This window comes from Indicator indicator, chromosome 1 (genome assembly GCF_027791375.1).
Source record: "Indicator indicator isolate 239-I01 chromosome 1, UM_Iind_1.1, whole genome shotgun sequence".
NCBI lineage: Eukaryota > Metazoa > Chordata > Aves > Piciformes > Indicatoridae > Indicator > Indicator indicator.
The window spans coordinates 88806555-88822227 of record NC_072010.1 but is presented as its reverse complement, the minus strand read 5'-3'; positions in this window follow the sequence as shown (position 1 = coordinate 88822227).

Genomic DNA, 15673 nt, shown 5'->3' with positions numbered 1-15673 from the left:
TGACTGCTGCATTTATACAAATTGAATGGCAATGCTATTGTCCGTCATCTTTTTCCTTTTTTTATCCTCGTTTTGAATAATTCATGGAAAAAATGATCACTTCATAATGCCACAAACTCACAGCAGGCAAAACTAATTTTACATGATATGAAAACAGATTTTATTTATTTAAGAGTAATATTTAAAGAAAACAACAACTTTTTTGATGCCAGCTGCTGGGAAATAAATAGAATATTTTATGACAGAAAAAAAAAAGTCCAAATGCATTAAAAGCTGTTCCTGAGAGATGGATTAAAAAATGAAATATAGACGTTGGGCAGATAAATTTAACTTGGTGGTCACTGATGTAATTCTGCTCCTTGGTGGAGTGAAAGATATTTTTCTGAAGGAAAGGAAACTTCAGAAGAGTGGTACGTTGTGCACAACAAGTTCTCTGAATAGCCGGACTCTGTGTGCTTGTGACTGGGGACAGCTTAGGTGACGGCTCCACAAGACCTCTTACATCCTCTAGACCAGATTTTATTTTTTCCACACCAAGTGTCAGTTGCGTGAGAAGCAAGCCTCCTTGTCTGTCTGGTGTTTCCATATCTGACCTTGGCTCTTGAGCAGGAGGAAACACCGAAGTGGTAGGATTCAATGTTATGCTACAGCTCTTTTTTTATTTTCTCTTTTTCTTCTTGAGGTGGCTTGATGAGTGCTGCAAGAGGTATTCTAGAAGGGAAAAATGAGGAAAAAAAATCTTAGCGGTGCTTTTCCTTTGCGTTTTGGAGAAAGGGGACACAGAGCTGCCTTGCAGTGGGGGGGCCACGGAGGCAGGCAGTGCTGGGCATGCAAACCTCTCCCCTCGATGCGATCTGGCAGCTGGCCTGGGGCTGGGCTGGGTGCCACAGGCAGCCCTGGGCTTCGTCCCGGCTGCCGGAGAGTCCAAGGAACAGCAAGTGGGTTGGTGCCCGGTTCTGGTGGCGCGGGGAGGAGGTGAGCAGGAGGAAAGCTGCGCTGTGTTCTAGCGCAAGAGCAGTCACAAGAAATGGCATTGGTAATACAAATGTTGTTTATTGCATTTTCCTGTAAAATTGTTTAACTTTAAAACTCCTAGTGACAGAGGGAATGTAAATCTGAGGCTGAGAGCCTGAGTCACTAGCAGAAGTTTATTATTATCCCTGATAACAGCTGAATTCCAGCCTTCCTGCCTCCTATAAAACGGGGCAGTTTTGTCTATTATTGGCGCCGTGTGCACTGCTATGGTAAGAGTTTGTCAGCAGTTCAGCTGTAAGCCCCTGTTTTCAGGGGTTTATAACTCAACTGTTAAAAATTCACTCCAGGCTAAAACTTGGCACACAAGATGAAGTCTCTCCAAGTTATGCTGAAACTTAGGCTGTCCTCAGGCAGCTTCCGGACAGTGTTACAAGAGATGAGGTGTGTGCAGCTTCTTTAACAGGCAGAGAGAGAGCAAGGACAAGGGCCCAGCATTTTGTGCCTTTCATTGAAAATGATGCTGTGGTTGATTTCTGGCTTGCTTAAGAAGGAGCACCCTGATGGCCCTCTGTGTTCTTGCACGTCTTAAACTTGGACAGACTTTTATTTAAATTTTGCATAACTTCTCTGTTAGTTTTATGTGGAGAGAAATCCATTAAGCTATTTGTGCATGTCTGTTTAAATTGGAACTAAACACACTGTGTTTTTGATATAGTTTAAGGTTTAAATACCATTTAACATCTCTTTTTTTTTAATAGCTACCATTAATTAGTTAGTATTTGTATAGATACTGGACAGTATAACATGCTCTGAGTGTATGAAATACATTATTATTTGATACTTCCAGTAATACTTTTTAAGACAGAGATTTTAAGGCTGTAATACAATTGTAACTGCTGGGTAGTTGTAGTGATGCAACCTTTGATTTGACCCAGTGCCACCTGGTACAAAGCATGCTGTAGTCATGGGAAGAGAGCATGGTTTGCTGTGTTTGTATGCTATAGTTCATTAAGGTGAGAGGATCAACCCTTTGGTTTTGTTATGTTCTTTAAGACATGTTCATTTTTCAAAGTGGTTGAATGTTTTTGTGGGGCCATCATCTTGAAAGTAACAACATCAAGTTAATTTTGCTTTTTGTAGCTAGTTGTGGCCATCAGGGAGTGGCCTATAGTGGTGCAGACTGGCAAGAATCCTTTAAAGGAAGGAAGTGAATAGCAGTAACTCTTCATGTGGTTATTATACAGATTTGTAAATACGTAGATCTAGCTGTGAAATCTGAAGTTGACCTTTCGGTATATCAGTACCAAAAGCCTGGGCAAAAAAGTACTATAGAGAAAGTCAATTGGAGATGCACCAAGGTTAAAAAAAAAAAAAGTGTTGAATAGCCTCTGACAAATGTGGAAAGATGATGTGTGTCTTACTGTTAATAAATATAAAATATATATTTGAAAAAAAAGGTGTCCATACTTTGCATTTATGATATTTGGTTAGATTTTTTACAGCACTTGACTCATTAAGGATCTAATTCTTGGCTTATATCTGTTAAGGAACAGCACTACAAAAGAAATTGGCCCAAAAATTCTCTTTCCTTATGTAGTCATAAATTAGAAATAACCCTGGCTTGTCATACAGGTGTCAAGTGTTCTGGATTTACACTAGCGTACATCTAAAATAGAAATTTGGCCAGGTATCTAAAAAATTGTGAATTTCAGTTTGTGTTGTGAGGTAGCTGGTTGATATAGACCTTTCTGCTGAGGGCATATGGTCTGTCTGCCAGCATCCACATCTGCAAGAAAAATTTCATCATTTTAATTTCCACCATTTTGATAGATGACTGTCCAACCTAACCTTGATTATCTGTCCTGGGTTCAGCTGGGATAGTGTTAATTTTCACAAGAAGCTAGGAGGGGACACAGCCAGGACAGCTGACCCGAATTAGCCAAGGGGATATTCAATACCAGATGATATCATGCTCAGTACACAAACTGGGGGAGCTAACTGGGTGGGGAGGAGGGATGATGGCTTGGGAATAGGGGGTGCTAGGTTCTGGGTGGTGAGCAATAGTGTCGTGCATCAATCACCTCATATACTCTTCTATTAGTACTATTATTGTTCTGATTTAGCATCATCCTCTAAAACTGTCCTTATCTCAACCCATGAGTTTTTACCTTTTTTCCAGCTCTCCTCCTTATCCCGCTGGGGCTGGGGGAAGGAGTGAGTAAGTGGCTGTGTGGTATTTAGTTGCTGGCTGGGCCTAAACCATGATGTCATCTCCAGAGAAAATGGTTAAATACAGTCTTTTGAGATTTGCTACCAAATATTTAAATGTTTTACTGGACTGGAAATAGTAAATCCATGTAAGGAGCTGTAGCTAGCAATAAGGCTGATCGTGTTTTCTGCTCCTAACTTTTTGCTAAACTTTTTTTCAAATTCAGGTGCTGTTGGGAGAGCATATGAAGGAGTTTGAGGTCAAGGGGGTGCATAACTGATAAGAGTTCTGTGTGATCAGTCTTTGAGGTCTCAGTTTAAAAAGCATCATTAACTCAGTGTTACCTTTCAGTGCCTTTCTAAAATCTTTCATTTTCAACACGAGGCCTGCGTGCAGAATTTAAGAGGCTTATTCTCTTACACAGAAATAATGCTGCTAAGCTGCTAGAAATCTCAGCAGCTTAATATAAATGTTCAAATAAAAAAAAGTTAGTATTTTAACTGTATAACCTTCAAATATAATTAATAATGAAATCCTAAGCAGGAGCCTAGGGGAAAACATTTGGATTCTTTCTATTTGTGGAATAGGTGCAGGTCTCCTGTGTGCAGTTGAAAATAGTGACTAAATATAAGCTGATGATTTGAAAATCACTAATGTGTGCCTCTGAATACAGTCATAGTTGGGCTATAAAGTGGAGCACAGAAGAAAATGAAAACAGAGGGACCTGGGCCAGCAACTTCATGCTCAGATAAAATTCCAAACTTGCATACTCGGTGGAGACATCCAGATGAAGAGCTCTGGGGGTTGTTTGGTTTTGGGGTGGGTTTTGGTTTGGGGTTTTTTTTGGGTTGTTTTTTTTTTTTTGGGGGGGGGGGGTGGGGGTGGGTTGTATGTGTGGGTTTTTTGTTTGGTTTGGTTTGTTTTTTTCGTTTGACTTGAGGATTAAATTATATTACCCTGCCAATGCAGGAGGTAGTATATTAATTTTTTTTCTTCATTCCTTTAGCAGTGCCCCCCCCGGAGCATAATTACGGGAAACAAAAATCACAGTAAGAGGGTGTGTTATGGCCACCTGTACGATGAGACCATTAAGATTTTTAGCACAGCAAGATGCTTTCCAGAAACGGTGCCTCCCAGAGAAAGATGATGTTGTCAAGAGTTAATCAGAACATGGATTAGAAAGAAAATAGACAGGGGAAAAAAAATGGCCAGGTAACAAAGGGACTTCTCAAGAGTGGTGTGTGTGTTCCAGTGTGGTGTGAATACATTGCTCTTTCTGCTCTTCTGCAGAGCCTGTGTACCGCTTAACGTTCACAGGATGCATGGGAGGGCCACCAGTTTGCTCCTTGGTGCAGCACTTAAACTCTGCAGCAGTGTTAGCTGTAAACAGGAACTCTGTGATTACATGCCGGAATATTAGCCTCAGTAATGAAATAAGCAGAAAGGAAAACTGTCTGCAGGTACTTCAGACATAAGGGCTGTCCACACAGTACTCTTCCAGAGTGTAAATGGAAAAGGCAGAGGCCCTGAAAGTGACTGGTTATTTCTTTGTATTTTCCAGCTCTTTAAGCAACTTGCTGCACATGCTGTAGGTCTGATTAAGAGGGTTAAGTTGAGGGTCACTACTTTAAAATCCTTGGAAGTCACATGATTGAAAAAAAAGATACAAGTGGAAAAGGAGGTTTGGTGTGCACAGAAATTAGCATTTACATGTCACTGTCACACTGTGTGACCTGGGTTACTGCAGTGATTTCCTTTGAAGGTGTCAGTTGCCATTTTACTGGCAGCTTCCAGAACAGTGATGGTATGGGCTAATGAAATAATCCTACTACTTTTCAGAGAAGAAGAATATTTTTAAACTTGTCTTTTGTAGCAACACCCTGAAATGGTTGATGATAGCTAAAAGGTATAACAGAGAAGTCAGACTGTTACATCACATAGCCTGTTTTTCAAACAAGAAGCAGCAAAAATCTCATGGTGTGGAAAGGACGCTTCAGATTCACTCCTGGTCTACTCATTGAGACCCCTGCCCCAGCATGGCAGCTATCAGGGCTGTATTTCAGTCTTGGGGCCATGTTGTGTTGCAGGCATGTTGTGGGGGCATGTTGTATTGTTCCCTGTCCATTCTCACAGAGCAGCTGCATCATGCCTTTGGTACCTTTCAGCAACAACAATTCTTCACTGCAGGACCAGTAGCCTCAGAGTTTGTGACTGTCTTTGGTAATTGTAGGACAATCTCTGTTCTCCACTGCCTTCTCCTTGAGAAAAATGATGAACTGATAGAAATACTCACTTGTCCATATTCTTCCCATTGCTAACCAACTCATTAATGCTTTCAGATTATGCTGAATCTTTCTCTCACATCAAGCAGTTGGAGGATGTACTGATGAACTTCAGGTTGTTTACATAGTCTTGAAGTCTTTTATGTAACCTTTCACAAGTGATGCTCATGTCTAAGTGTGCCTTGTGTCATTAACACAGTTGCCTGTTTTCTGAAGCCAGAAGCTGACTGGTTTGAGGTTGCAGAAACAGAAATAAAAGTAGAAATCAACTTTCCCCCTAACTCTGCATTCAGAAGAATGTTCTGGACATCTTAAGACATTAGCAGATGAAGATACCAGATATCTAAAGTGTTAGCAGATTCCCCTAATAACTTATTTTAGGGTTTTGTTTGAGAACTTAATTTTCTGTAGCAATGTTTGTTAAACCTCCTATCTCCATAGAGCATACAAATTGTTCATCTTAGCCAAAATCAGATATAAGTGCTTGGTAGATACGGAATGCAGATCTAGTCTTTGGATTTCTTTAGCTGTCAATTAAAAGCAGAAGACTTTTTCTTTGCTTTATCAAAATGGTGTTTCTTGGTGATATGTAGTCTTTCTCCCACCGTGAAGTTGAGGGGACTTCTTGTCATGGGATTAATTTTTATCAAGACTGCTGAAGGCAGTAGAGAATGCACATTCAGTAATTATCAAGAAACCATTACTTCAGTGAAACTGGAATTCATGAATTGAAGTTTTCTATGTATCAGTCTTGTGGTTGATTGACGTGCTGCCTAAGAAGATGTGCTCTCACTGAAGTATTTCATGTTTTTTGAGATGTTTATAAATCCATTTCTGTGATGCTTAAAGTATGCACTTGTGCTGTTGGTTCTGTCTATGGGGAATGAATAGTGTTTCTAACCCTGCCTTTTTTTAATGAACCTTGTACAAATCAGCTTTATTATTCAGGGTCATATCCCTCTAGTAAATTTGGTTGAAATTGGTAAATTAACATTATTAGGGAGATAATGTGTCCAAATGGCACAGTTTTAGCCTTAAGAAGACCAAGAGAAAAGCTGATATGCAGTTACTGCAGGTTTAACCAATGGCTTGCTCTATGACCTTTGGCAAACCACTTGTCTCTTTAGGCAGTAAGAAAATATTGATTGATTGAATCGATCCCTGGGTAGGATTGAGGGCCATTTTTAGATTCCTGATTTGAGGATCTCAGAGATTTTTTTTTTTTATCAAACACTGAGAAGTTAGCAGGTAATGGTAAACAGGCTGTCAGTATTCTCTCAAGATATGCTGGCATATGTCTTGATAATGATTCACACTGAAAGGTTTGATCAGGTTCTGTTGATTCAGTAAGGCACGTGAAAATGTTTCTCTGAATTAGGAGAGATTCGTTTTATGCTTCATATACTATCAACTGGCAATAACTCAGAGAAACTTGCCATAAGAGCAAGAGACCACACCAGTTGTCTTGCCTGAGGATTGGGGTGGGGTTTTTTTTGGTGGTAGGGTGGTTTTGTTTTCTTTTGTTCTTTTTTTGATCATACACTGCAAGCTTGTGAAAAGTGAAGTATCAAGGCTTCTTTTTCATTTCCTTTCACCTGTCTATAATGTATACTAGAGCCAATTCTCCCCTTCTTTTCTTACTTGACCGTGTCAATGTCACATGAGATGTGCAGTGGGCAGCAGGGTGTCAGCATCAATTACAATGAACAAGTGTTTGGTTAAGTCAGGTCAGCTTAAAAGCAGGCCTTTACTTAGAGTGACATTCGTTAACAATACATAGAGCAAATAGTTCTTAAACGTTTTTAGCTATTGTCACTACATATTCAAACAGCTGGTTCTTAAGAACCTAATTCTACACTGTCTGCAAGTGTACAATACTACAAAGTTGATGCCGTGTGGCTCTGCTACAGTCTCAGGTGGTTTTATCTCACCAAGGTCGAGGTCATCAGTCAAGAGTCCTTTCATGAGAGAAGTGACTTCTTTATTTCTCTTTTTTTCATTTGCTCTTCTTTGAGGGTTTTTTTTTTTCCTTCTCATCCTTCTTCCCCTTCACCAAAAGAGGGGTAATTTCATCTTCTCCCAACATTATCTTATTTTTAAAACAAGCACTTGCTCTATCAGATTTTTTTTCCCAGCTTAATCTTCAGGATTATTCTGTTTCCAGCAGATATCTTTCCTGCCAGTACTGTATTTTTCTTATCCTGTAGATTTTAGTACTTGTCACATTTTTTCCTATAGCCTCTATTCTGCAGCAATAATACAAGTATCCATTTGTTCCTTTGTGATTATATGTTATGTACATACTGGTGCTTTTCTGTATTATAAACTGTTTATGCATTTTCTCCAATTATGCTGTTAGTATTATGGTCTTACAAAATATTACATACACATGTCAGTGTCTGGTTGAAGTGTATTTATGTTTGGGTTCAAGGCAAGCAAATATCAATTATATCCTGCCATGTGTACTTCCCCTTAAGGTGTGCAACAGCTTCTGCTTTGATGACACCATGGGTTTTCCGAAACAACAGACTTTCTGCTTGGGCCAAACAGTTTCACAGAAATTGTTTGATTTCTTTCTGGTGATGTGGGAACTTTCTACAATGCTCCTTAGGTTGGGAAGATAGTGGAAATAACAGGTACAGCTTTGCCTGGAAGATGGCTTCTTGTTCCTGCTTTTTGCTGGTTACACTATGACCTCCAGGAGCCCCAAATAGTTCTGATTAACTGAGTTTCTGTCTGTGTGGTCCTTGAAGTTAATTCATTTGCATACACAGATTTTCAGCTGTCTATCAGGCATGAGGCTATTTGATATGTCATAAATTTAGTGTTTCCTGATTGTGCAATGAAATGGTTGATGTCTTCAGAATTTGTTATAGCTCTTCATAAAAGGGAGAGTGTTTTGTGTTGGGCTTTGGTGATTTGTTGTTCATTTTGGTTTTGGTTTGCATTTTTTTGTTTTTTTGGTGTGGGGGGTTGTTTTGGTTGTGGGGGTTTTGTGTGTGTGTTTTTTGTTTGTTTTTTTTGTGGTGTTTTTGTTTGTTTGGTTGGTTGGTTTGTTTTTGGTTTTTTTGTTCTGTGATATAGAAAGTTGAGATGAAGCTGCTTCCTCCACAGGGGTCTGTGATGTACCAAGTTTTCCATAGTTACTACTGACATATATAGTTTTCTGTACTCTGTGGTCTCTTGGTTTGTGTTTTTTTTTTTTCCTATTCTGTGCAGAATCTTCAGTGCATGTCAGCCAGAAGGTTTAATGCAGGAAATCTCAGGGGTGATCAGCCAGAAGTTACATTAGACTATGCAAAATTATATTTAATACTTTTTTTTTTCCAAAAGTCCTTGCTTTATTTTGCTAAGCAGTATTAACAGAGGGCTTGCTTGGCCCAGTTGTCAAAAGATGATGGGAAGCTGTGTGTGACAAGGATCATATAAGAATGTCTCTACAAATTAGTGAAGTCTTGAGCTGTGTAGCCCTTTTATTTCTTGTGGAAAAGAACAGAAGACTGCTTCTGGGTATCTCTGTAGACAAGGCCAGGAGAGTGGTGTTGTGTCAGGTGAGTTCATCACATTGTGGTTCTCCTGGCGTTGCTGACATGGTGTCAGTGTGGCGTCACACCTTTCTTAAATGCAGAATGAAGTAGTGGCTATGAAGAGGTGGTTAAAAACTCCAGATGTTCTAGTTTGAAAGTGAGGATCCTCAGGCCTTCTCTGATGTCCTTGCATAGTTATTTTGTTTAGACCAAGCAGAAATGTTTCTTGTTTGGGTTCTCAATATACAAGAACCATGCTACTTGGTTGCAAGAAGGATTTTGTAATGACCATTCACTTGGTGGTTTTTTTGCTTTCCTCCACCCTTGATTGAAACCATAAGAAGCATTGGTTTAACCTTTAATCTTCCACTAATGGCATTGATATTCTGGAGTGAGTGATATGAACAGTTACCCTGTAGGAGTTCTACTGACAGTAGCACTTCTTGGTTCTTCTTGGATAGATACAAGTTCAGTTTTGGATCTTTGCACTTGGATCTCCTTTAGAGAGAGTTCAGTATGATCATAAGAAAAGGAATAGATTGTCATTCTCCTCCAAATTCTTGCCCAGTATGGCTTAGCTGTCTGTGCATCTCCCCTTCAAGTAATGAAAATGACAGAAGTAATGTCTTTACTAGATGACTTCTTGAAATCCTTAGATGAGATTACACACAGTTTCAACTCTATATTGAAAGGTCTGGTGGTTCTTTCAGCATGATACGTATTTTTCCAAGTATTGCCCATGAACTTGAATTAAGAAACTTAACAAACAATATTTTGAACACCTGGATGTATAAAAATGACTTTCCTGTTTAATGCCTCCAACTTAATGACAATCATCCAGTGTTCTGCACCCACCAACCCAGAAGCTGTCCACAGTAACTTTCAAGAAAATAGTATTGTATCATAAAATATGCAAAGGGAAAGTATAACTGGGGGGAAAAAAAAAAAGTGTTTAGTAAAGGAAACTATGACAGCTTTGTACTTAGAACTTCAGCTGTGTGAATTTTGTCTTTTATAAGCCATATCTGATAAAATGAAAAGAAGGAATTTGCATAAAATTTGGGATTGGTACAAGCCATGTTCTTCAGAGATGCATACAATGTTACGAAAAGGAAAAGAACAGCCACGTTTCTTATATGTGTGTATCTATGTGTGTATGAACAAAAAATTTTCAAAGCACAAGTGAAGAAGTTTCTTTTCTCTCCACTTCTCCCATCCATACTATTCTTAGTCCTTTCAGCCTCTTTTTTACAGGAAACAAAAGGCACAGGTTTCAATTTTTATGGTTGCAAACTGTCTTTAAAGATCGCTTCCACTTTAATATTTCTGGCTTCTGGCTTTGAAACAATTGCCATTTTACCTAAAAGGGCAACATGTTTACAGATCGTATGTGAAATCATTTTTGAGAGCAATGTGTTTCCCGAACATCTCTATTTTTAGCATAGTGATAGTTCAAAGCTAAGAACCCTTCTTAATTGGAACTGTAGTTGTGGGAACTTAAAGATAGGGTTCTTTAATTTTTTTTCCTGATATGGACACATGTCATAATGTGTGAGATATCTTAGGAAATCTGAGACAGTCCTCCTCTTATTCATAGCTGTGAAGCTTTTCTCCCCTCCAGGTTAGATTCTATATAGTTTTCTGTTTGAGGACTAACTGCGGTTGCTTCTAGTGTGAAGTTAAATGTTGAATGTAATTTTAATGTATTTATTTTGATGTATTTATTTTTAATGTTTTTTAGCTGTCTTATTTTTTTTTCTCTTTAATGCAACAGGGGATAAGGTGAGCCAGAAAAATGTGACTACTGAAGTTTTCTGCAGGCCATCAGCAAGAGCCTCAGCAGTGGTACATGGACTGTCATGGTGCTTTAAGAGAAATGGTGGTAGTGCATGAGTCTTCAGAAGTCTTACAAATAAACAGCAGCCTGGAACATTTTGTTAGCATTTTAAGAACAATAAGGGAATGCAGATGTAACAGGCTAATATGTTGAAGTGGCCTTAGTACTATTTTAACACAGTGGGATTTACTGCAGCCTGCAGAGGTAGGAAATAGTTCTGTACACATTTACCGTGTAGGACTTCCTCCTTTTGGACTTGATGTGGCTTCTTAGAACAAAGTAAAAACAACTTGTCTCCTATAATTCACCATTAGAAGAAGCATTTAAAATACAGTAGAGATCTTAATTTTTTTTCTGTGAATGTAAAGACCCTGCTGTACTGGTTATTTTTTATTAATAGTATGACAGAAAGGAGATCACTGAATACATAAAAATCTGGACTGATTTTAGATGTAGCTCAAGAGATGGGAAGTTCCTCTCTTGCCCAGGTATGAGATTCACTCATGGTTAGAAATATAAAGCCATTAATGCCATAGGGCATTGTTAAATAATAAAAACTTAAGCTAAAAGAGACAAATGCATGAAGGTCAGTCCTGTCTTAGCTGGTTACAGAGGAGGATCCTGGCAGCTGGACTTCTGACTTGTACTCCAGCATACAGCTGCTGTTGGTATCGCTGTTATCTCCTCCTGGGAAGGAAAGCTTGTTTGTAAATAATTCTGAGCTTCAGGGAGGAAAGGCAACAATCTTCCACAGAGTGGCATGGCAGTTAGTGTTTTGTTTCCCAGCAGGATGAATGTACCATTACTGCAGAAGGGACAGGTACAAAATTTGTTCCATATGCATTGCTTAGTATTGGGAGGAGTGTGGAGAGTGAGGTGATGCTGGTCTGCATTATTTGAAAAAGAGTTCCTTAGCATATGAAAAGGACTTAAGCAGCTCCTCCATGACAGACCCACTTTCTTTGTACAGTTATTTTAGTGAACATACTTCAAGAGTGCTGAGCTCTTTCTGGAGGAGGTGCAGAGGAGGGAAGGAGAAGGGGTGTTTAGAGCTTCCATGCAAATTACAGGCAAGTTCATCTATGGTAAATGTAGATGCATCTCAGTTATGATGAGAAAAAGTCTTGAAGAATCTCTGATTCTAGTTCCATGAAGATATGTTGAAGAAATAAAACAGTTGTGTAACATGTAACTTAATCGGGATTTTTATTTGTGAATATTATTTTCACTTCCTTAACAATTAGGCCTGAGACATTTTTCTGGGCTTAGTGTCAACATAAAGGCATCAGATCAAGCACGTTCCAAGATTCAGATTGGCTGGTGTTTGCTTATATCGCCGTGACTGAATGTTACCAGTTTTGTAATGATTTTTTGTTCGGGAAATTTCAAAACAGCTTTGATTTCAAACATAAAACTTGGCAAGTGAATGGTCCATAATGTGTTCTAATCACTTCTGGTACTTTAGAAAAGACTTGAAAAAGATTGAATTTGTTATTTTATTAGAAATCTAGTTACCAGTTGCATATCTGAACTTCTTTTTTCGTAACCTGGAACATAATAATCATATGGTCTTGTAGTTCCTTGCCCAGTATTAGTGTTAATAACACAATGAAACTTAATTTTGGATTTTGCTCTACATATTTTGTTTGTTTGTTTTCTGCTACAAAATAATACACAGGTTTCAATTTTGTAGTTTGGTTGACCACCAGAGGGGTGCATTTGATCTCATCTGTTTTGTTTAAACATAGATTAACAACAAGTTGCATACCCAACCATAATTTTCTAATTATAATACTTTATTGCATTAGAGGTGTTTTGGGCTTTGTAGTGAATTTTGGTCTCAGCATTTTGAACAATTCAATCATTTCAGAAGCTCTGCTAGCCTGATCTCCTACCGAGTGTGTAGTCTTCATCTTATGTATTTGAAGCAGAGATACGGTATAGATTCAAGTGTGCACACACTACAGCTCAAGTCCCCGAGGAATGACTACAAACATAATTTGTATTGGACCAGAGCAGGAGGATGCTGAGGTCTCTGAATCCAGTCCTGCAACATATTTAGATATACTTTTCCTCCAGCAAAAGTAGTCATCCTTTTTAAAAATCCATTTTAAACTTATCTTGTAATTATGCTGTTCCTTTATGAGCTAGATTTTGCAGGATGTGGCTGGCAGTATAAAAACATTTTTGTTGTTCTTACTAATATTGAAAGTAAATGGAAGTTAGGGTTTTTTCCTCTTTTTTTTTTCCCCAAATATTATTTCCTGTTATGACACAGTGATCAGTTTAAATAATTGCTGATATATTCTCTTTTTCTGTATTGTTTCGGGGGGGGGTGGGGGGTGTGCAATATTACACTAGAGCTTTGTCAAATCATAATGCTGGAACTGAACTTCCCTGAACTTTTGTATAGTTCCAGCTTGGTCTGAATTTCACTTCTTGTAGGATGATGTCTAATTATACAAGGAATACATATATATATATATATACACACACACACACATATATATATATATGGACTTTACTGAGAAATATTTGATTATTTGATATTTGATTTGATAGTGAAAGTTTAAGCCACAGATTTACAATGCAATCCAAAGGTCTCGAAGTTCTTTGTTACTGAATTTCCAGAGATTTCTGAGATGAATAAAACTGGGGGGGTTGGTAGCATTGTCCCTGTAATATTGAATCTCAATAGCCTGTACAATAAGATATTGTTTGGTGTCCGTCTTGGGCCTGGAGCTTAGTATGGCAGTTACATAAACTGAAATAATGCGAAGCTTCTGGCAGTGGTGTGTGCATGATGTGTGCAAGTGGAAGCTGGGTTTGGACTTCAGGTTAATGACTTACTGGCAAAGGAATAAATAAACATAGAATCATAGAATATTAGGGGTTGGAAGGGACCTCTGAAGATCAAGTCCAACCCCCCTGCCAAAGCAGGATCACCTAGGGCAGGTGAGTCTTGACAGTCTCCAGAGAAGGAGACTCCAGAACCTCTCTGGGCAGCCTGTTCCAGTGCTCCATCCTCCTCACAAGAAAGAAGTTTCTCCTCATGCTGAGGTAGAACTTCCTGTATTCCAGTTTGTATCCATTACCCCTTTTCCTATGACAGGACACTAATGAAAACAGACTGACCTCTTTCTCTTGACACCCACCTTTCAGACATTTATAAACATTAATAATATTCCCTAAGTAAAAGTGCATCGATTTGTGCTTCTGCATGTGGTGGGATAAACTCAGTCCATGCATAATGTGGAAGAGTCCTGATATCACTTGAGATGCAGTTGCTTATGTCAAGTCCAAACTTACCATGTAGTCCTAACTTTGCTTTCTATTAGTTGCACTTTCTATTAAAAGGTAGCACATCCTTTCCTACATGTTGAAATACTAAACTCCTCCCAAGCTCCTTGGTAAGCTTATAGAGATAGGTTCCAAGGGAAGGGCAGAAAGCCCTTTTAAAAACTGCTTTTCATTGACAAAGTAGATGTCTGGTTAGGGTATCAAAACAGTAATGGACCTCCTGTTCTGGCTCATGCACATTTCCATTATGGACTCAAACTGTGCCGGGGAGGTTTAGGGTGGATGTTAGGAAAATTTCTTTGTGGAAAGAGTGGTCAGGAATGAAACAATCTGCCCAGGGAGATGGTGGAGTCACCATTCCTGGAGGTGTTCAAGAAATGTGTGAATTTTGGGGTAGGGTAGTCTTAGATTGAAGGTTGGACTCCATGATCTTAGAGGTCTTTTCCAACCAAAACAATTCTATGATTCTATGGTAGTTTGGATCTTAAAAATTTTGATATGTTTCTTATCTTTGAATCATCAAGTTTGGATGCTGTCAATATTTTCCTTCTTTTTCTCATCCTTAATGTAACTGCATAATGATAATAATCCTAGCAGTCGTTGTTTTGCAATGGAGTAGATTGTTCTTTCTATTCTTATCTAATACCATCGATTAATAACTCATTGCTTCCTATCTTTCAGTCAGTTTTTATCCACCTTATTGTATTATTATCCAGACCATAATTCTCTAGTCTCTCTTTGAGCTTCCTGTGTCAAAGGCCTTGCTAAAATCCAAACGGATTGTATCCTCTGCATCTCCTTTATCTACCCAGTTTGTCACTACACTGAAATACACATCACAATGAAACATTTATTGATGTAAGTTTCTGGGTTAAACCAGAATAAATGTGAAGGTTCTACTGTGATTATATGATAGAGCCTGCTTCTTAACGGGTATTATCATTTTATGCACTAAAGATAATTTGAGCCATGGGAGATGATACCATTCAACAGGAGCAGAGAGGCTGTGAAGATCAAAGCACTATGAACCTTGAAAAGAAGTGGGAGAAGCTTATACGCTACAATAATTTGTAAAGGGCATAAGCGAAGTCCTCTAGCTGTATTCCAAGCGATGCTCAGAGAATATCAGCTTCAGAGCAGCTTTGCAAGAAAAAAAAATGTATCTTTAGAGAAAGAATTGTTTGGGCAAGGCCTCATGAAAGCTTCATGCTGTCACTGTTCCTGTTCCTTGGGAACATAAACAGGATCTAGGGACAGCTTGTGCAAGAAAACAGTTGGAATAGGGAATATCATGATTTTCAGCAGCCAACTTGATTACCATCACCGTCCTTGTGTAGGAGGAAAGCTTCAAGAGGTATTTAGAAGGATGCTGGGTCCCACCTGGCCATAGAAGAACTACCAGTTAAGCTGCACATTAGGAGTACAGGTCAGGCTTTGAGTGCAGTTATAAAGAGACTTAACTCTTTGGCTGGTTGAGAAGTTCAGCTTCTAATGTGCTTTCACAGCTGGACTTCTCAAGTGCTTGTTGCTTACTCTGTTAGCA